We start from the raw sequence: 21363 nt of genomic DNA, 5'->3' as shown, positions 1-21363 counted from the left end.
ATCTGCATGTTTAATAAGTGCCTGGAGTGATGCCTATGAAAGATACATTTGGGAAAGAACAGAGTGTTCCATTGGCAAGGAGGGGCTAACTCAGCTGCCTAGGACTGTGAAGGTGAGCACATGCTCCAGGAGCTCCTTTTATCAACCCTCCTAGACCCACTGGGCCCAAGACTCCTGTGAGCGGCTGCTTCTGTGCATTTGGCCCTTCCTCCTCCAGCATCTTCCAGTGCAGGGCCTGTTTACTGCCTCTTAGTGCCACCTCCATTGCCAAAGGCCTTGGATGATCCCATGTTCTGGCAGCTCCATCCCCTGGCTGCCTCCCACAGCAGAGGGATGACAATGAGATATAGTCCTAATTTAGAACAAATGGACCAGGTATCCCTGGCCAGGTATTAATGAGGGAATGACTATAGATAGATGGTGACATGGTATTCTACCTTTAGATTAAGCTGGGTCATTTCATGGAAATAAGTTGGGAAGCTTATATCTACAAAACCTGAGGTCAGTGTTTACAGAGGAAGATACTGGACACCAACTATAGTTGTCAGAGCTGAAATTTCACCTTGGGGCCCTTCTGATGGAAGCTAGCCAAATGGAGCCTGGGGGGTTCATTCCCATTTGGATTGCTCCATTGGACCCCGACGCTTACATGTGGCACAACTGTGACATGACCACCCCTCCCCCAACCATCCCAGAGTAGGAGGACTCAAAATGGTTTTGGCCAAAGAAGCAGATGAATGCCATTTGGCTAAAGAGTCAGAAGCTTCTTCCTTTAATGAAGGCAGTAAGCCTTGTTTAGAAATTTGTGTTTCAGAAAACACAATTTTTGAAACAATCCTTGTTTATCTTTACAAAGTTTACATAAAGCAGTGGTTCCATGGGATGTCAACAAGTGTTATACAGAAGGGAAAGGTTCTGTGCTCCATCGATTTGGGAAATTCTGTGCTAAACAAAGTGAAATAAGTTTCTTTACTGCATGTTTTGTTTTTAGAACCTTTAATATGTTTAGTGCAGGCTTAGAAAATTCCAAGAAAGGAATATAATGTAATATATGTTCTAAATTAGATAAATTTATCACTAATGAAAACTTAGGTAGTTTTCTGGAGAACATTTTCAGAAATGCTGAAATAAGGGATGCTATTTCCTAGAACCAATGTGACCTATGAGGAACAGCTCTACCTGATCTCAGGTGATTGTCTCCCCTCTGAGGTGGTGTTCTCTATAAACGCTAAAACCACTCTGGGGAGTTAGCAGTAGAATGAGTGAGCAAGCTGGCTTTTTTATGCAGGATCCCCTACTTATTAACTTGAGACATGTTCTCTAACGTCCCTGTGCCTCCAGTTCCCTGTGTAAAGTGGGCAATATTGGTACCTGCTCTTGAAGGCTGTGGTAAGGATTAGATAAAGGCACAATTAAGCTATTATTATTAAGCAAGAGAGGCATTGTTTCCTGAAGAGCAGTGGGCCCTCCAGCCCATTTCTGGGTTTGATTTTCCAGCAGATACACTAGTGGTCATGTTAGAGGGTACAGCAAACTTGGCATTGGGAGTTGGTAAAACTGAAAGGGAAATGAAAGGAGTAAGAATAAACTGAAGAGGGCCATTGTGCTGGGGCTTGGAATGCCTGGGAGGCAACATGGAGCTATAGGCTGGGACAACTGGCCAGTTTGAAGGGGATAATTCTTTAAAATGTGGAGAAAGAGAAAAACAAAAGAATCAAGTCAACCTAGTAACAGGATGTATAGAAATACGTGCTATGTGGGTTAGTAAGAACATTATAAAAACAAAACAGAATAAAAAAATGGAGAGGCAAAAATGAGTGAAACATCACCATTTCTTTAAGAATTAGCTCTAACCTATGAAGTCCACGCATATCCCTTTGTCCCCAACTCATTTAGGAGGGCTATAACCTATGATACTGGTCTGGACAACATGCAAACTGAATTTTACTAAGGAAGTTCTTGCAGGAAAAGAACAATTTTATTAAAGGTGAGGGGAATGTTAAGATATTAATGCCTTGCTTGCCACCTATGGCTCAAGTGGCTAAGGCGCCAGCCACATACACCTTAGGTGGCGGGTTCGAATCCAGCCTGGGCCCACCAAAACAACAATGACAACTGCAACCCAAAAATAAGCCAGGCGTTGTGGCGGGCACCTGTGGTCCGAGCTACTTGGGAGGCTGAGGCAGGAGACTCGCTTGAGCCCGGGAGTTGGAGGTTGCTGTGAGCTGTGATGCCACAGCACTCTACCCAGGGGTATAGCTTGAGGCTTGTCTCAAAAAAAAAAAAAGATACTAATGCCAACAGGAAGAATGGAGAGGTTCCTCTTAATGAGTCCTGGGATAAACTGGGAGTTCTCAGGTTAGGATTTCAGCAGGCTCACTGCTATTTCATGACTGACTTCTACTGCCACACAATACCATGGGCCAGAGCCAGGTGAAGATGTTCCTCAGAAACTCTTCAGAAAAGATTTGAACAGCAATGGAACTTTAAGAGCATCTTGTCCAACTTCAGTCCTCTTCAGATAAGAAACTGACTTCCTCAAGATGTCGTGATGGCTGAGAATGAATTTGCTAGGTCAGTTCAGGGAAAATTAGTTCAGTCTCTTTAAAACCACAAGGCAACAAGTTAACTCTAAAAGGATGTTTATGGGGTGATCTGTGAAATGTGAACACTGTTCTTCAATGGTATTAAGGAATAACAATTTAAAAAAATTTTTTTTATTAATTTTTTTTTTTTTTTTTTTACAGTTTTTGGTCGGGGCTGGGTTTGAACCCACTACCTCCAGTACATGGAGCTGGTACCCTACTCCTTTGAGCCACAGGTGCCGCTCAGGAATAACAGTTTTTTTTAATATGTGGTAATTGAAGTAAATTTCATAAAAGAGTCTTTAGTTTTTAGAGATTCATGTTAAAATATCTACAATTGTTACAAAATAATCCAGTAGGTATGGAGAAGTGGGTCAGGTATAAATGGAGTCAAATTTTACATTGGCCATGAATTCCTAATTGTGAAAGCTAAATAGTAGATTAAATGGTAGTTTATTATGCTATTTGATTTTGTATATGTTTGGTATTTTCCATTAAAAAACTTCAGAAGGGGACGGCACCTGTAGCTCAAAGGAGTAGGATGCCGGCCCCATATGCTGGAGGTGGCAGGTTCAAACCCAGCCCTGGCCAAAAACTGCAAAAAAAAAAAAAAAAAAAACTTCAGAAGGGCAGTGAAGTGGCTCATGCCTGTAATTCCAATGCTTTGGGAGGCTAAGGTGGGAAGATCACTTGAGCCCAGGAGTTTGAGGCTGCAGTGAGCTGTGATCTTCCTACTTCAGAGTGAGACCCTGTCTTTTTTTTTAATTAATTGATTAATTAATTTTTTTGGAGACAGAGTCTTACTCTGTCACATAGGGTGGAGTGCTGTGGCATTATCACAGCTTACAACAACCTCAAAGTCCTGGCTGGGCTCAAGCGATCCTCCTGCTTCACCCTCCCAAGTAGCTAGGACTACAGGAGCCCAGCACAATGCCCAGCTAATTTTTTCTGTTTTATAGAGACAGAGTTTCACTCTGGCTGGGCTTGGACTCATAAACTTAAGGGACTCTCTTGCCTCAGCCTCCCAGAGTGCTATGGAACCACCAGACCTGGCCAACCCCATCTCTTAAAAAAAAAAAAAAATCCACAAAGCAGAAGAAACCTCATTGCAATTTGTAAACATAATAGGCATATCACTCATTTATTCATGAATTCAAAAAGATATACATATATATATTTATATAGCATAATTTGTGATAAAATTCACCATTTTGGCCATTCTGAAGTGGCATTCGGTGCATTCAGTGGCATCTAGTACATTCACAGGCTTGTGTAACCATCACCACTCTCCTGTTCCAGAATATTTTTATCACCCCAAAAGGAAGCTTCATACCCAGTTAATTAGTTACACCCAATCTCTCCTCCCCTTAGCCCTTGGCTACCATGAAATCTGCTTTAGGTCTCTGTGACTTTGCCTATTCTGGATATTTCAAATAAATTCACCATATGTTTTTTAAATTAACTTTTTTTTTTTTTTAGCAGTAAAATGTTTACAGGGTTTAAAGTTCTAAAAGTACAAGAGGATAAAAGTCTCCCTGACACCTTTCTCCCCAGCCACACAGTTCTCTTTCCTGGGGACTTAAACATCCCTCCAGAGATTAAAAATTCCTTTCCCCTTCCTTACCCAAATGGTAGTAGTCTGTAGTATATACACAGTTCTAAAGTTGGCCTTTTTCCACTCAGCTTTTCTTGGGGATCGCTTTGTAACAGAATGAAAACAGCTTCCTTTTTACAGCTGTACAGTATTCTATTATTTCAGCCCACACTTTCCACACTGTGTAAAGTACTCTGAAGATGCAGAAATTAATAAAATATGGTCCCTTTCCCAGGCAGCTCAGAGTCTAAAGAGAACTTTCTTTTGCGAAGGCAGTAGGGAAACAATCTAGAAGCTTCTTAGCTACTTTCACAGCCAGGCTGTGTGGAAGGAAGATCTAAAGTGAAGGGGTCTGAGAAATCTGGGGGGATTGGCTGGGTGCTGCTGGCAGAGATGACAGCAAATTGATCATTCTGCTTCTTTCCTCTCTTACTTTTTTGTCTGATTAGAAAAGAAAGTACGAGCTCAGCACCTGTAGCACAGTGGTTATGGCGCCAGCCACACATACCGTGGGTGGCGGGTTCAAGCCTGGCCCAGGTCAGCTAAACAACAATGTCAACTGCAACAAAAAATAGCCACGCATTGTGGCGGGCACCTGTAGGCGCAGCTACTTGGGAGGCTGAGGCAAGAGAATCTCTTGAGCCCAAGAGTTCAAGGTTGCTGTGAGCTGTGACACCACGGCACTCTACCAAGGGCAACACAATGAGACTCTGTCTCAGAAAGAAAATAAATAAATAAAAATAAAATTAAAATACAGACTTTAGGGATTCCAGTAATTACTGGAGAGTAAAAATAAAACTCCTGCAAATTAAATAGAGGAACATTCACTTGAATGTTATAAAATAGAACCTTTGTATCTTTTTTTTTTTTTGAGACAGAGCCTCAAGCTGTCCCCCTAGGTAGAGTGCCATGGTTTCACTGCTCACAGGAACCTCCAACTCCAGGGCTCAAGCGAGTCTACTGCCTCAGCCTTCCAAGTAGTTGGGACCATAGGCGCCCGCCACAACGCCCGGCTATTTTTTGGTTGCAACCATCATTGTTGTTTGGCGGGTCTGGGCTGGCTTCGAACCCGCCACCTTAGGTGTATGTGGCTGGAGCCTTAGCCGCTTAAGTCACAGGCACCGAGCCAGAACCTTTGTATCTTACAGAAGATGCCTGCCACATGCACACAATATATGTTAAACTGACCTGAACATGGCAGGACAAAGAGACCTAGGGTGTTGGATGGGATGGGAGAGGGTCATCACACACAATATACCACTGTGAAGCACTGTGAGGGTTGTACACTGCAATTGAGGGGCAAGGGCTGCAGCACCAGGTACTGGGTGAAGCCTCAGCCATAGACACAGCTGCACTTGAAGAGCATGTGGAGGGAGAGGCCACAGGCAGAGACCTGGACACACTGACCCAGAGAGTGACGTCACAGCAGCCAAGAATTCTGAGTAAGGGCTCCTCGGACCTGTGGCAGGAGGAGGACAAAGTTGCAGACTGTTTGAGGACTGTTAGAGAAGTATCTAGATCAGCAGATGATTTGAGAGGGCCCAAGGAAAGGGGAGGCCTATTTTGTGGGGCCTGAGAAGCAGTCTTTTATCACAAGTGATCTTATCACCAGGGCTCTGACAAATGGATAGGATACTTCCTTCCCAAACAATATAATTTTCCCTAAAAATGGACCTAATAATGTGCCATCAAAGCTAAATTAGACTCCACTGACTCATGATTCTTTATTTTATCTTCAGTTCAGATCCTTGCTTTCCATTCAACTTGGTAAATGACAGCATTGTTCTTTTACTGAAGAATCTATTTCAGGCCACGCAGTGGACAGTCATCGGTGTGTGTGCTATTATTACTTGTAGCATAATAGAATCCTTTATAGCATTCATTTCAAATGTAAAGGAAAAGAGAACTCACATGATGAAGTCAAGTATGATCCTGCTAGGTAAATCTCTGAGATGAAATTCCTTTATAATGAAATTAGCCATGTTTAAAAAAAAAAATGGCCTCTTCACCAATCTTGCCATGCAGTATTTATGTAGATCTTGGGGCTCAGAAGCAGCCTTTAACTAACCTAATATTTGGGTAAAAAATCTCTCCAGCTCCTGTTGCCTAAAAATGGCCCCAAATAAACAAGTCCTATCTCTGTCAAAATTCACTTCCCTTTGCAAATATTTATTGATCACCAACTGAGTTCCAGAGCCTGTACTGGGGATGCAAATGTGGACAGCCAGAGTGCATGGCCCCAAGTAGCACTTGGATGCCCAGGTATGAGAATAGGGGCTCCCTGGGTCACTGAAGGGAAGGAAATAGTCCGTTCAAAGGGAAGGTGTACTTCTCCTTTGTAAATTAATAAACTGGCATCTGGTTTACTGAGAACATCATGTGCTTGGTTAAAAAAAGCCAATTCTTTTTTTTTTTTTTTTTTTTCAGACAGAGTCTCAAATTATTGCCCTGGGTAAAGTGCCATGGCATCAACTTCAGCTCAAGCAATCCTCTTGCTTCAGTTTTTCTATTTTTAGTAGAGACAGGGTCTCCCTTTTTGCTGGAGTTGGTCTCGAACTCATGACCTCAAGCTTTTCATCTACCTAAGCCTCCCAGAAGGCTAGGATTACAGGCGTAATCCACCATGACCAACCCTGATAACAAGCAACTCTAGATTTCTGGATGTTTTCAGCTGAGGCTTGGGCACTGGATCATGCTACAGGTTCAGGTAATTAAACTCAGGTGGGGAGGGATAGGGGCGGAGGAAGCTTATGTGCTGCTCCTGTGGGTTGTCCTGACCTTTCAAGGGGCACTGGGCTGTGGTTCTTGTCTGTAACACCAGTGATTTCTGTCCCTTCTCAAGAACTCTGAACCAGGTGTGTCAGTGAGAGAGGCAAGCACACACACACAAATGCTGAGAAGAGATGGACAGAAGCTACTGGGAAGGCAGAGCAAGTTACCTATCATCCCTAAGCCTCATTTGTAAAAGAGGGATGATAACCTAGGTGGGTTGTGAGGATAAAATGTGAAAATACGTGTACAGATACAAAGCTCTGCCCAGGGCCTGGCATGTTGACATTTCAACACAGCCGCTTGCACAGTTCAGTGACAAGATGTTTAGACCAGAATCTCTTCCTATTCAAAGCAGCTAAGTCAGAGTGTCTTAATTTGGTTTGGAAAAGAGGAGCTAACATTTGTTTGTGCTTACAATCTATGCTATAGAAAATAATCATCATAACCTCATTTTAGAAATCAGGAAACTGAGCTGCAAGGAAGTGTCCTGGCCAAAGTCACACGATGCCTTTTCCCTGCAAATGTTAAAGTTCTCCACCTACCTACAGAAGAGGGAGATTCTGACCTGCCAGGGGGAAAACAGAATCAACACTCAGCAATGTCTAACTCAGCGTTTCTCAGCCTGTGGGTCAAGACCCACAGGAATTGAATTAAAGGGCCGCGGCATTAGGAAGGTTAAGAACCACTGCTAACTGGAAAATGCTCTCCTCTGAAGAGGAGAGTGAGGAGCACAGCTCACAGGGGTCCAAATACGAGTGCGGTGCAATCAAACAGGGGCTCCCTGAGGGGACTTGGGATGGGACTGGCAAAGAAGAGAAATGGAGCAGCCTTGGAGTCTTTCTCTGAAGAGTATTCAACGGAAGAACATCCAGTTTCCATCCCCCACACCCAGAATCCACATTCCTCACAGGCTCTCACTTTTGACAATCTACATTTTGTATGCACCTGTGCTCTGTGTACATGCCTGTTGCAGAATCACTTTCTTCAATAAATTTCTCCGAGTTAATTTCACTTTCTTCTAATTTTTCCTTTACCCTGAGTCTCTCTATACATGTACACAGTTGGAATGGCCTTTTCTGGCACTCCCTCAGGTTAAAATGCACTATTTTATATAATGTATATGTTGCATCATAAGTTTCTTCTGGTTCACTCTTCAGTTAGATTTTAGGATTTGTATCCCACTTTTTTTTTTTTTTTTTGCCATTTTTTGGCTGGGGCCAGGTTTGAACCCGCCACCTCTGGTATATGGGGCCGGTGCCCTACTCCTTTGAGCCATAGGCGTTGCCCTGTGTCCCACTTTTTTTTTTTAATTCTGTCCACTCATCTAACACTAATCCTAGAAATATAGTGGGGCCAGGCATGGTGGCCTACACCTGTAATCCCAGCACTTTCGAAGGTCAAGGTAGGAGGATCACTTGACACCAGGAGTTCAAGACCAGGCTGGACAATAGCAAGACCTCATTTCTACAAAAAATACAATAATTAGCTAGTGTGGTGGCACAGGCTTATAGTCCCACTACTTGGGAGGCTGAGGCAGGAAGATTGCTTAAGCCTAGTAGTTTGAGGTTACAGTGATGCCGGTGCATTCCAGGTGGGGCAACAGACCAAAACCTAGTCTGAGGCTCGGCGCCTGTGGCTCAAGTGGCTAAGGCACCAGCCACATACACCTAAAGTGGTAGGTTCGAATCCAGCCTGGGCTCACCAAAAAACAATGACGGCTGCAACCAAAAAATAGGCGGGCGTTGTGGCGGGTGCCTGTGGTCCCAGCTACTTGGGAGGCTGAGGCAGGAGACTCTCTTCAGCCCAGGAGTTGGAAGTTGCTGTGAGCTGTGATGCCACAGCACTCTACCCAGGGGGACAGCTTGAGGCTCTGTCTCAAAAAAAAAAAAATCCTAGTCTGAAAAAAATATATATATACTATACAGCAAAAGTAAAAAAAGTGTTTGCAGCAAAACAATCCTTAAGATTCTACGGTTTTTTTCTTAGAGCTCTACATGAAGAGAAATAAAATATTGAATAAATTACTTTGTGTTTAGTTAAAAATTAACAAGTTAAAGTGAAATGCTAAAGGAAACAAAAGTAATTTTTCAGCTCAGCGCCTGTGGCTCAAGTGGCTAAGGCACCAGCCACATATACCTTAGGTGGTGGGTTCGAATCCAGCCTGGGCCTGCCCAACAACGACGGCTGCAACCAAAAAATAGCCTGGCGTTGTGGCGGGCACCTGTGGTCCTAGCTACTTGGGAGGCAGAGGCAGGAGACTTGCTTGAGCCCAGGCGTTGGAGGTTGCTGTGAGCTGAGATGCCACGGCACTCTACCCAGGGGGACAGCTTGAGGCTCTGCCTCAAAAAAAAAAAAGTAATTTTTCTGGAGAGAAATAATGTACTTGGAGCACATTTTTTACCAGTGGGGGCTTAGTCATAGGGAAGTGATTAAACACCTTTTTGGAAATTCTGAAGGCACATGTGTTTATTGGAGAGAACATGTGGAACACAGCACAAGTGCAAAGAAGGATCCTGGGACTACTTACACACAATTTTGCTAATGCTCCCAACCCTTTTGGAGGATTCACCTTCATTTTGATTCACTTTCTTAAATGTTTACCTTTAAATTTGCCAACTGTTAAATTGGTGCTTTAACTTTTCTGACCATCTGCTCAGAGAAAACTTCTAGATTATGTCACAATTTTCAGAACCCACAATCATACATACAGTTTTGGACTTGGCGGAGACCTTAGAAATTAGCAACTCTGAGTCCATGTTCATATGTTCACAAATGTCACCTCACTGCCTAATATGCATCTCAGCCCCAGTGATAGATGCTGGAGGTACAGAGACATCACATGTGGTCCCTTGGACTCCTGCAGGGAAAATGGACATCAAAACAGATTAAATAATGTGAATGCTTATTGATAAATGGGTATCCAGGGAACAAATATATTATGCACAGGAGATTGACTGAGTCTTTATATATGGTTGAACATTTACTGAGAAGTAAGTGGGAAAAGATTAGTCAACTATTAAACAAGTCAGAAAGGCAGGGACCAGATCAATAAACATGAATGAAACACCCACTCTGTTAGCTGCCAAACTCTATAGTAATTGCTAAATATATGAAAGATACAGGCTTACCCTCAAGGAGATTATGATTTCAGTAGATGTCAACAAACTACAATTCATTATGATAAATGCATACACAGACTAGATACGCAAAAGATATAAAGGAAGAAATAATCAGTTCTACTTGGAGGTAGGGACAAATGGTAGGTGTACTACAGAAGACCAGCTGAAGATGATGTAACAGGCTGAGCATTACCAGGTAAACAACAATGGGGAGGGCTCTGCAAATAGAAGAGACAGCATATGTACAGCACAGCATGACATCTTCCAAGAACTTTAAACAGTCTGACGTGGGTATGCATCTGGTTCATTTAGGGAGAATGGGAGGAGATGAGACTGAACAGATAGAACATAGCTAAATATTAATGGGCTGTGCATTCCATCTAAGAAGCCTCAACTATCCTGGAAGGAATTCCACTTAGGAATCACTAAAAGGTGGATGGATCAACAACTAAATATAATCTAGTTTGTATTTTAGAAAGAACCTACTGTGAGCTGGCTGATACACAGGAATTGGTTATGTTATTATCAGTTCTTTTCTGTGTATTTCATCCTTCTCCTCCCTGCTCACCTACTCCATGAGTGGGGCAGAGCAAGTTCTGAGAGAAGCAAGGTTGGACACAGGCTATCACCGTGGTTTATGTGAGAAGTGATAAGGTACAGAACTCAGAGAATGACATGAAAGGAAGAAGGGGAATGGATAAACAGAAGAGAGGATGGGAAGCTGAGGTCCACAGGACTTGGGGAGGGACTGGGTGTATGGAGTAAGAGAAGTCAAGAAGTCAGTAAATGGGAGGCAGCATTTTTTGAAAATGGAAATAGAGGCAAATAAACAGATTCGGTAAGACAGATGGACTCACATTTAGATACATGCTGCAAATGCCTGTTGGGTATCCAGATGGAAATTTCTAGCATGCAGGAATATGTGTGAGTCTAGAGCACAGATGTGATAATGGCTAGAGATACCAATGTTGAGTCATCAGCACAGAAATGGAAGGTGAAGCCACAAAAGAGACAGCTGCACAGGAAACACAACGAGAGGACAGACAGGGTCATGGGGATATCACTTTTTTTTTTTTTGAGACAGAGCCTCAAGTTGTCACCCTGGGAAGAATGCCTGGCATCACAGCTCATAGCAACCTCCAACTCCTGGGCTCAAGCGATTCTCCTGCCTCTGCTTCCCAAGTAGCTGGGACTACAGGCACCTACCACAACATGGGCTATTTTTTGTTGCAGCCATCATTGTTGTTTGGTGGGCCCAGGCTGGATTTGAACCCGCCAGCTCAGATATACGTGGCTGGCACCTTAGCCACTTGAGCCATAGACGCTGAGCTGGGACATCACCTTTTAAGGGGTAAACAGAAGAATGAGAAGTCAGCCAAAGAGACAGAAACAGAGAAGTATATTGCATATATTTATGTATACATACTTACATAAATATACATTTAACTTTCTGTATATTATGATGTTTTGATGTCTAAAAAACCTTTCTGATGAGGCAAAGACTCTTAGAGATAACAAAAGGCCCAGCCAGGTGCATGCCTTTGATATATAAGCTGACAGATCAAGAGACAGTCCTCTACCTGGCCCCTATTGTCTCCTGGTACACCCTAGGAGATAAGATTGCTGTCTCAATCATCCAGGGCAACTAGGGGCACCCCTGTAGTTTCAAGTCCTCTGAAATTATACAAACTAGCCAATCCTAAATTGTTCACCCTGCCCTGCCTGCCTTTCCCCAGAGGAAATCCCAATAAAGCAGTGATTCTCAATCTGTGGGTTGTGACCCACACGAACTGTATTAAAGGGTAGCAGCATTAGGAAGGTTGAGAACTACTGCAATCAAGGCTCTGGACTAATGCCCTGACACCTGTCTTCTGCCTCCTGACCGCCCGTGTGTTTCCCACGTGGTTCTGTGTGGTGCGTTGTACCTTCTGTCTCCAGGACCTGAGTATAATAAACTTGGTATTTCTGAGCCTCACCTGTGTCTCCTCTTATGGCTGCACCTGATGGTCTAAATACAGACTATGGGAACAGTGCCTCAGGGCAGAGAAAAATGAGAAACTCAGAAACAAAGTGAGAAGAGGGTTTAAAGGAAGGAGGAGATAAAACTTCACAATCTGAACAGATACAAAGTAAACTGAAGACTTTACACAGGGTGCTAGATGTGGTCTTAGGTCAACTTTCCCTGGTGAACTTTATCAGTGTGGTTTCCATGGAATGCTTGAGGGCAGAAACCTGACTGCAATGAACAGAGAAGGTAGAGAGTATAAACTGCAGGTGTGTAAAGAACCCACCTCAGGGGGAAAGCGAGATCCAAGACTGTAAGGAAAGCACACAGGATTGAGGACAGGGTATCGGTTTTGTTTTGATGCTAAAGAAACTTGAGCGAGCATGGGGGTGGCAGCAGCCTGTAAAGAAGGAGAGCTGCAAACAGAGAAGGAGTTAACTGCAGGAGCAGCATGCAAAAGCAGAGGGTGCATATGAACAAAGAGGGTGCATAGGACCAAAGAAGGTGCATAGCAGCAAGAGACTGGAAGAGCCAAACCAAAAAGAGGTAAAAAGAGGTAAACCGTAGCTATGGGGTTGGGAAGTCAAGAGAATTAATGGTGAAGCCTCAGTTTTTTGTCTTAAACTCCTGATCAAGACCCTTGGACTGGCTCGGTGCCTGTAGCACAGTGTTTACGGTGCCAGCCACATACACCAGGCTGGCGGGTTTGAACCTGGCCTGGGCCAGCTAAACAACAATGATAACTGCAACAAAAATAATAGCCAGGCATTGTGGTGGGTGCCTATAGTCCCAGCTACTTGGGAGGCTAAGAGAATCGCTTAAGCCTATGAGTTTGAGGTTGCTGTGAGCTGTGATGCCATAGCACTCTACCAAGAGCAACATAGTGAGACTATCTCAAAAAATAAAACAAAAAACAAACAAAAAAAAGTTGGACTGAGTCCCAAAGATTTGCCCTCTTATAATAAGGAAAATAGCAATTCATCCTTAGATAAGGATGCTGACTTACTCACCCCCCTTTTGTATGCTTAGAAAAATATGCTTCTAAACACTTGAACTAGGGTTATCATTTCACTGAAAAAGATTCTAGAAAATAACCCAGAGGAGGAGGAAACACGTGGTATAGGGGAAGGAGTAGTTCAGAGTGATCTCTGGACAACTCTCTCAGGCTCTTTGCACATTTCCAAGGTCCCTTCTAAATGTATGTAACATGCATATTTCATGAAGAGGTAGATAGGACCAAAACACTGAAGTATGACAAGCCAATGGGGCATAAGAAAAAACAGCCACAAAAAACTAAGGAATGGCACTAAGGATTACAGCCATCATTTGGCCTTGGATGGGCCCTGTCAAATGGAGTAACAATAGACAGACATTGTGCAATTTGAGAACAAATCACTCCCACGTAGAAGACAGTTTATACCACCTTTTATACATGGATAACAAACATTAGGAAAAAGAAGAGAAAACACATCTTCGTATTGCAATCACAGATTTAAGAATTGGAAAAAACCTTAGTCCAATCCATTAAGCTCAATTCACAACTTTTTCACCTGAAATTTTTTTTCTTTCTTCTGTGATTTTTTTTCAACAATCTCAACTGGCTTCCATTGTAAATAATAAGTCAGTAGCAAACAAACTCTGAACTAGTTCACTTCTTATTCTTGCACTTTTCCTGTCAAAAGTCCCCTACAAGAGATTCTTTTTGCGGTGCAATGACACTGAGGTAAACTTGATTAGGATTTTGTGATCAATGGTCAAAACAAGTCCATGTAATTAAAGGCACAGGAGTAAAGATGTGATCTAAACCAATGCCTCATGTAATTTGAAATGTCTTCTTGAAGAGTAAACATTTATGAAACTTATGATAAATCTATTAGCATTCATATAACATCTATTTAACCTGAGCCTAAAGTATATTTTATGTATGCACTAATTCTCACAATAACATTATGAAGAAAGATGTAGCATGGATAATTATTCCTACTTTGCTAAAGATAAAATCAGGGCAGGGAAACATGATATTTGCCCAGATCAGAAAAAGTAAATGATGGCTCGGCACCTGTGGCTCAAGTGGCTAAGGCGCCAGCCACATACACCTAAGGTGGCGGATTCGAATCCAGCCCAGGCCCTCCAAACAATGATGGCTGCAACCGAAAAAAAATAGCCAGGCGTTGTGGCGGGCGCCTGTGATACTAGCAACTTGGGAGGCTGAGGCAGGAGACTTGCTTGAGCCCAGGAGTTGGAGGTTGCTCTGAGCTGTGATGCCATGGCATTCTACCCAGGGGGACAGCTTGAGGCTCTGTCTCAAAAAAAAAAGTAAATGAGAGTACTTTTTTTACTTATTAGTTTATTGATTTGAGTTTCATATGTATCTTTGGCTTTGGGGAGGATAGTCAGTGTGTTTGTGAAGGGGAAGATAAGGGAAAGGTGGTTTGAATAACACAATACAAAAAGACAGAAGAACAATTTGAGTGTGTAATTCCAACTCAAGCCATCAACACAAAAGTTCAATTTTATCACTGGGCACAGTCTAAATCAGGTGTCCTCAAACTACGGCCGATGGGCCACGTGGGGTCTGCCAAGGACATTATCTGGTCCGCTGGGTGTTTTTGCCGCCACTGCCTGTCCTGTTTAGCAGCCGACTTGTCCCGGGGCCTGCAGTCCGGCCCTCCAACGGTCTGAGGGACAGTGAACTGGCCCCCTATTTAAAAAGTTTGAGGACCCCTGGTCTAAAAACTACAAACTCATCTATATCTGACTGGTCCCAGAAGAGAGAGTCCTTTACTCACTTATGATGGGTGTGGATGTTAAAAATATTCGATTTTTACGTTACTGGGAGGGGAGGAGTATGAGGGACTTCCTCTTAGCAGCAAATGGGCTGAGATGAAAACTATATACTCAGACATTCCCTGATGATACTATCTAGAATATCAGTCCATTATCCTCAGTACCTTCCTCCATTTAATATTTTTTCATAGACATGTCTATCTCCCCACTAGAAGGTAAGCTCCATGAGGGCAGGGCTTTTATCCTTAATTCACTGATGTTTTCAGGGCCTAGGATTATGCGTGGCATATATAATAGGAACTCAAACAAAATTGTTAAATCAATTTAGAATGCCTAAAAGTTATATAGTTCTAATTCTGCCACTGACGAGTTTCATGACATTGGAGAAGTCACTTCATTTTCTGGGATATCAATTAAAAACAAAAAAGAACTCACTCCGATAATCCCTTCTAACGCTTATACATTGTGATTTTTATGTACACAACAAACTGTAACATAAGGCAAAAAGTGTGATGTGATATGAACTAGGGTGTAGTGGGTTAGAGTCACATTTCCCAGCTGTTCCACACCTTCTAAATGCCTTTTTTTCTGTTTAGAGAATTTGCTGCCTTACTAGTCCTGCTTCTCCAAGAAGGAATCTAAAAGCTCATTCACCTAGCCTTCCTTTTATCCAAGGACTGCCCATATAACTTGGGTTCTGTCTATGAGACACACCTTCAAGAGATTTTTTTTTGGCTCGGCTCAAGTGGCTCAAGTGGGTAAGGTTCCAGCCACATACACCTAAAGTGGTGGGTTTGAATCCAGCCCAGACCCGCCAAACAACAATGATGGCTGCAACCAAAAAATAGCCGGGTGTTGTGGCGGGCACCTGTGGTCCCAGTTGCTTGGGAGGCGGAGGCAGGAGACTCGCTTGAGCCCAGGAGTTGGAGGTTGCTGTGAGGCCATGGCACTCTACCCAGGGGGATAGCTTGAGGCTCTGTCTCAAAAAAAAAAAAAAAAAAGAGTTTTTTTCAAGGTGAGCACTGTGAGGACACAGGTCCTTTTTCACTGTTGGCAGGTGAGCTTCAGGGGAAGAGCGCTCTAAGGCTCTGCAGCAACCACGGAGCCAGAGTCTGTGTGGACTGTGTGGCAGTGGCAGTGGGGTCTCTCCTGGTATACTCTGGAAGTGTGACCTGGGGTTCAGAAGATATTCCTAACTACATGGCCTCTGAACCACTCATCTCCTCAAAGAACTGCTATTTCACATCCTTTAGTAAATCCCTTTGTACTTATACTAGCTATACTGGGTTCTGATATTTGCAACTAAGAAGACACAGACATAATGTTGGAGACACACAGAGGAGAGAATGGTTGACTTTATTTGGGGGAAATCAGGAGAGGCTTCATGGATTGAGAGGAACTTTGAGTGTGAGTAGAATCATGTGAAGATGGGAGAAGGGGCATTCTAGGCTGAAAGAGTAATAAGAGCAAGGGACATGAAGACATGTACTTAGCAGGCATAAGGAATAACAACTTGTCTAATGTGACTTAAGATTTGGGAATAGGGAATGAGAAGGAGAAAAGTATTTCACTGTGGAAAACACAAAGCTTTCTGAAGTACCACAGACCTGACTCCAGCCCTACACTGCCATTTACCTTGGATAAATTATACAACCTTGTGATCTTTGGTTTTCCTTCTTTAACATGGCTATTGTCCAAGATAACAAATAGCCACTGAAAGCAGAGCTCTTTTGAAGCCAGGATTCCCCAGGACCTTCTGCTGGTGTGCTTTGCCTCCAGATCACTGGGTCAAACTAAAGTTTAAAGTTATGGATAATTTGGCACTGCTGGTGGAAAGCAAAATGGCACAGGTACTCTAAAAAACTATGGTGGTTCCTCAAAAAAATTAGAATTACTATATGATCCAGCAAATCCATTTCTAGGTATATGTTCACAGAAGCATTATTCACAACAGCCAAAAGGAGGAAGCAACTGAGTGTCCACCAGTGGATAGATGGAAACAAAATATGGTAAAATATACAATGGAATATTACTCAGCCTTAAAAAGGAAGAAAATTCTGACCCATGACAATATGGATGAACTGTGACAAATTTATGCCAAGTGAACTAAGACAGTCACAAAGATGTATACTATATGATTCCACTCACACAAAGTGCCTAGAGTAGTCAAACTCATACAGATAGAAAGGAGAATGGTGCTTGCTAGGGGTTTGGGGTGAGAGGAGAATAGAGAGTTACTGCTTAATGGATATGGAATTTCATTTTGGGGAGATGAAAAAAGTTCTGGAGATGGAGGATGGTGATGGTTGCACAACAGTGTGAATGTACTTAATGTCACTGAACTATGCACTTAAAAATGGTTAAAATGGAATATTTCATGATATATTCACATATTTATTTATTTTACCACAACTTAAAAAAAGTAGGTCTTCCTAGGTCAAACAAAGTATCTACCACTACTAGTGTAATCCTAGCACTCTGGGAGGCCGAGGCAGAGGATCACCTGAGCTCGGGAGTTTGAGACCAGCCTGAACTAAAGTGTGACCCTCTCTACTGAAAAATGGATAAATTAGCCAGGCATCCTGGCAGGTACCTGTGTGCCAGCTACTCAGGAGGCTGAGGTAGGAGGATCACTTGAGCTCAGAAGTGTGAGGTTTCTGTGAGCAAGGTTAAAGCCTTACCACTTCAGCCTGGGCAACAGAGTGAGACTGTCTCAAAAAATAAATTAAAAAAAAAAAAAAAAGAAAAAGAAAAGAAAAGAAAATTCCAAACACATAAATTTCATGATATAGCATTTTCACACCTGAGCTTTCTACAAAAAACTTCATTTATTCCTCAAAAAAACTTTAAAAATCAATTATGGGTGAAATTAGGTCAATTTATAAAGGTGCTAGAAGATGAATCACTGAGATGAGACACTAATACCCAATGTGGAGAGTGATAATAGAAGTCAACTATCAAAATCATCTATCAAAAGGCAATCTTGGCCAAAAGTCATGCCTGTAGTGCCAGCACTCTGGGGACAAATGTGGAAGGAGTGTTTGAGGCTAGTAGTTCAAGACAAGCCTGGGCCACATAATGAGACCCTGTCTCAACAAAAAATTTTAAAAATAGTGGTGCATAGGGTGGCTCCTGTGGCTCAGTAAGTAGGGCGCCGGCCCCATATACCAAGGGTGGTGGGTTTGAACCCAGCCCCAGCCAAACTGCAACAAAATATAGCTGGGCGTTGTGGCGGGCGGGCGCCTATAGTTCAAGCTACTCAGGAGACTGAGGCAAGAGCATCGCCTAAGCCCAAAAGTTGGAGGTTACTGTGAGCTGTGATGCTACAGCACTCTACCAAGGGCAATCAAGTGAGACTTGTCTATAAAAGAAAAAAAAAAGTGGGGCATAGTGGTTTGCACCTGAGTCTCAGCTACTCAGGAGGCTGAAGCAGCAGGACCACTTGAGCCAGAAGTTCATGGCTGCAGTGGGTTATGATCTGTGCACTCCAGTTTGGGCAATAGAACAAGACTTCATCTCAAAAAAAACAAACAAAAGCAGCCAATCATGGCTGGGCACAGTGGCTCACGCCTGTAATTCTAGCACTCTGGGAGGCTGAGGCTGAGGCCAGTTGATCACCTGAGCTCAGTTTGAGACCAGCTGAGCAACAGCAAGACCCTGTCTCTACTAAAAATAGAAAAACTAGCAGGGAGTTGTGGTGGGTGCCTATAGTCCCAGCTACTTGGGAGGGTGAGGCAAGAGAATCACTCGAGCCCAAGAGTTTGAGGTTGTTGTGAGCTGTGACCCCCACAGCACTCTACAGAGGGCAACAAAGTGAGATTCTGTCTAAAAAAAAATGTCCAATGAAAAAGCTTTGATGCAGGCAGCACCTGTGGCTCAAGGAGTAGGGCACCAGCCCCATATACCGGAGGTCGCAGGTTCAAACCTGGCCCCGGCCAAAAAAAAAGAAAAAGCTTTGATGTTTAAAATCTAGTGTCAGTTGTCTAGAAAATTCCCTTTCATGAAACAGATTATTTTTCAGAGTATGAGAAAACATGGGCAAGAATAATCTCATTTCAAAGTTAACTGGAATAATTGGAATACCTAGAGTTCTTCACAAAAACTCTCAGAAACCTCGGTACTCTTAAGTGCCATATATGAATTTAACAAAAAGAAGTGACAGTTGAGTATCCCTAATCTGAAAATCTGAAATCTGAAATGCTCCAGTGAGCATTTCCTCTGAGCATCACGTCAAGCATTGTCAAACAATTTCCAAATATTCTCCCTCACTCCTGATGCTATGTGGGGAAGCATTTTTCTTAGTTTTTCAATTGTTATACTACTCCTTCTCAAGTTTTATATTTCCTGTTCTTGCCTCCTAAATATGAGTATTTGTTGAAGTATAGGCCTTGGCCTTCTCTTCTAAATACTTTCGCCATTGAAAAGATCATATACAGATGCTCCCTGACTTATGATAGGGTTACATCTAAATAAGCCTATTGTAAGTTGAAAATATTGTTAAGCTGTATTTAATGCCTTTAATATACCTAACCTACCTTGAGCTTACCTTAAATGTGCTCGAAATATTGGGCAAAATCATCTAACACAAAGGCTGTTCCATAATGAAGTGCTGAATATCACATGTAATTTACTGATTAGCATACTGAAAGAAAAATTATAAGGGTACTCAAAGTACAGCTACTACTAAATACGCATCACTTTGATACCACTGTAAACTCAAAAATCCTTAAGTTGTACCATCTTAAAAGTAACAGACCATTGGTACATAAATGATTTCCACTATTGTTTCTTCTTGGATGACTCACATATTTACGTATTTCAGCACAGCCTCTCTTTCCTCAGCTTTAGTCCTAAATTTCCAACCAACCCCCTAGAAATATTCTCTTGAATATTTAACTATCATATCAAAATTTGCAGATGATTTTAGCTCTGAGTTTATGTTGCCTTAACACCAGTTTACCTTAAGGCTATCCCTTTTCAGTCCCAATTTTCCAGGCTCAAAGAATTGGAACCTACCTGGATTCCTATCAGTCTTTTTCTCCCATCATGCACTTGGTTACTAAGGATAGTACTATTCAATTACTGAACAGACTGTTGGGGGGGAGGAATGAGAGTTTTGATAAGGCAGTGGGTAAGGAGAATGGATGGATGCCAGGATTATGGCTGTGTACAATCAACAGAACTTGGTGGGCTATAACCCTTGGTCTTTACACCTCTTACCTTTACTACCCAACACCAAGACTCTCATATATTATCCCCATCCATACCATCATATACACTCTTGCTAGGTTCATGCTCCTAAAACATGACTTGGAACAGTCATGGTTCCATTTGTTCCACAATATTTACCGAATGCTTACTTTATACAAAGCACAATGTTATACACTCCAAAATGGAGAAATGAATTAGATAAAGCTCAGTTTAAATTTTAGTAAGGGGAAGGACTTGCACATCATTTTAGTTCAAGGTTAGAAAGTCGTAATAAATGAATACATGAAGTTCAGGAAGTATGATGGACATTCAGTATAAGGAAAAAATATTTCTAGATGAAGATGTCACTTTGTAAAACTTTAACGAATGGATAGAATTTCAACTTCCAGAGATGAACAGGTATTCCAAGCAAGAGACATGAACAAGCTATAGAAACCTAACAGGTTCATGCATGAACTACTTCACAAGGTCTGGCTTACCATGGAAGGGAAACAGCAGAAAAGAGAGTTTTGAATCCAAATTACTAAACATGCCTTTAATCTACAGCCAACAGCCACTGAATAGTCTGGATCACAGCTGTGCTTCAAGAAGACTAAACCTATAGCAGCTACATGTAGCAAGGCTGGCGGAGTGACGCTAGCTAGAGATAGGTTATCAGTGAGAAAAGTACCGGATTTCCACTGCTCAGGCGATGCCAATGAGAGTTCTGTTGAGGTGGAGACAGTGGGTAAGGACAGTGGATGGATGCCAGAATCATCGTAGGGTACATAACCTGGCAACTGTATGGCTCCAGGAAAGGCAAGGGATCAAATTAAGACGTCAAAGTTTCCACGCTCGTTGTAATAACAGAGAGAGGTAACCGTCTGGGGAGTAATTTGGGAGGGAAGAGATCAAGTTATATTTGGGATATTAGGTGTTTATATACTTGTCGAGCATACTGGAATAAACGGCCAAGACTTTTAGAGGTATCTAGACGTTGACTGAAGACGGTGCAGACACAGAATGTTTCTGCAAAAACACGCAGAAAACGTCTTACTGCCGGGCTGCAAAACTTGTAGCATCGCTAAAAGTATCCCGTCGCGTCTGCGCCTCACCACCTGTTCTCACCTCACATTCCCCAGACTCCAGGAGCAGGCGGCCGGACTTCCACCGCTACGCGTCACAGGCTCTCAGTCAAAGGGACGTCCTGACGGCAACACCTTTGCTCGCCCAGTCACCGTGTAGGCTGGGAGCGCACCAAGGGCATCACCCGCTTTCAGCCCCTACCTGACTACGCTTGCCGGAGCGCCG

General features: G+C 42.7%; 1 long non-coding RNA gene across 1 annotated transcript; it reads right to left on the bottom strand.

Annotated features, from left to right (window-relative positions):
- Positions 1-5551: 5551 nt before the first annotated feature.
- LOC111723422 lies at positions 5552-21326 on the bottom strand. The gene is made up of 3 exons (XR_002771960.1): positions 21181-21326; positions 9660-9808; positions 5552-5638 (listed from the first exon to the last, which is right to left on the bottom strand). It is a non-coding gene; the product is annotated as an uncharacterized LOC111723422 (long non-coding RNA).
- Positions 21327-21363: the final 37 nt, after the last annotated feature.

The sequence above is a fragment of the Otolemur garnettii genome, unplaced genomic scaffold, assembly GCF_000181295.1.
Source record: "Otolemur garnettii isolate 467f Iridium unplaced genomic scaffold, OtoGar3 scaffold00011, whole genome shotgun sequence".
Lineage (NCBI taxonomy): Eukaryota > Metazoa > Chordata > Mammalia > Primates > Galagidae > Otolemur > Otolemur garnettii.
The sequence above is the reverse complement of the archived record's forward strand: the minus strand, read 5'-3'. Positions and strand labels throughout refer to the sequence as shown.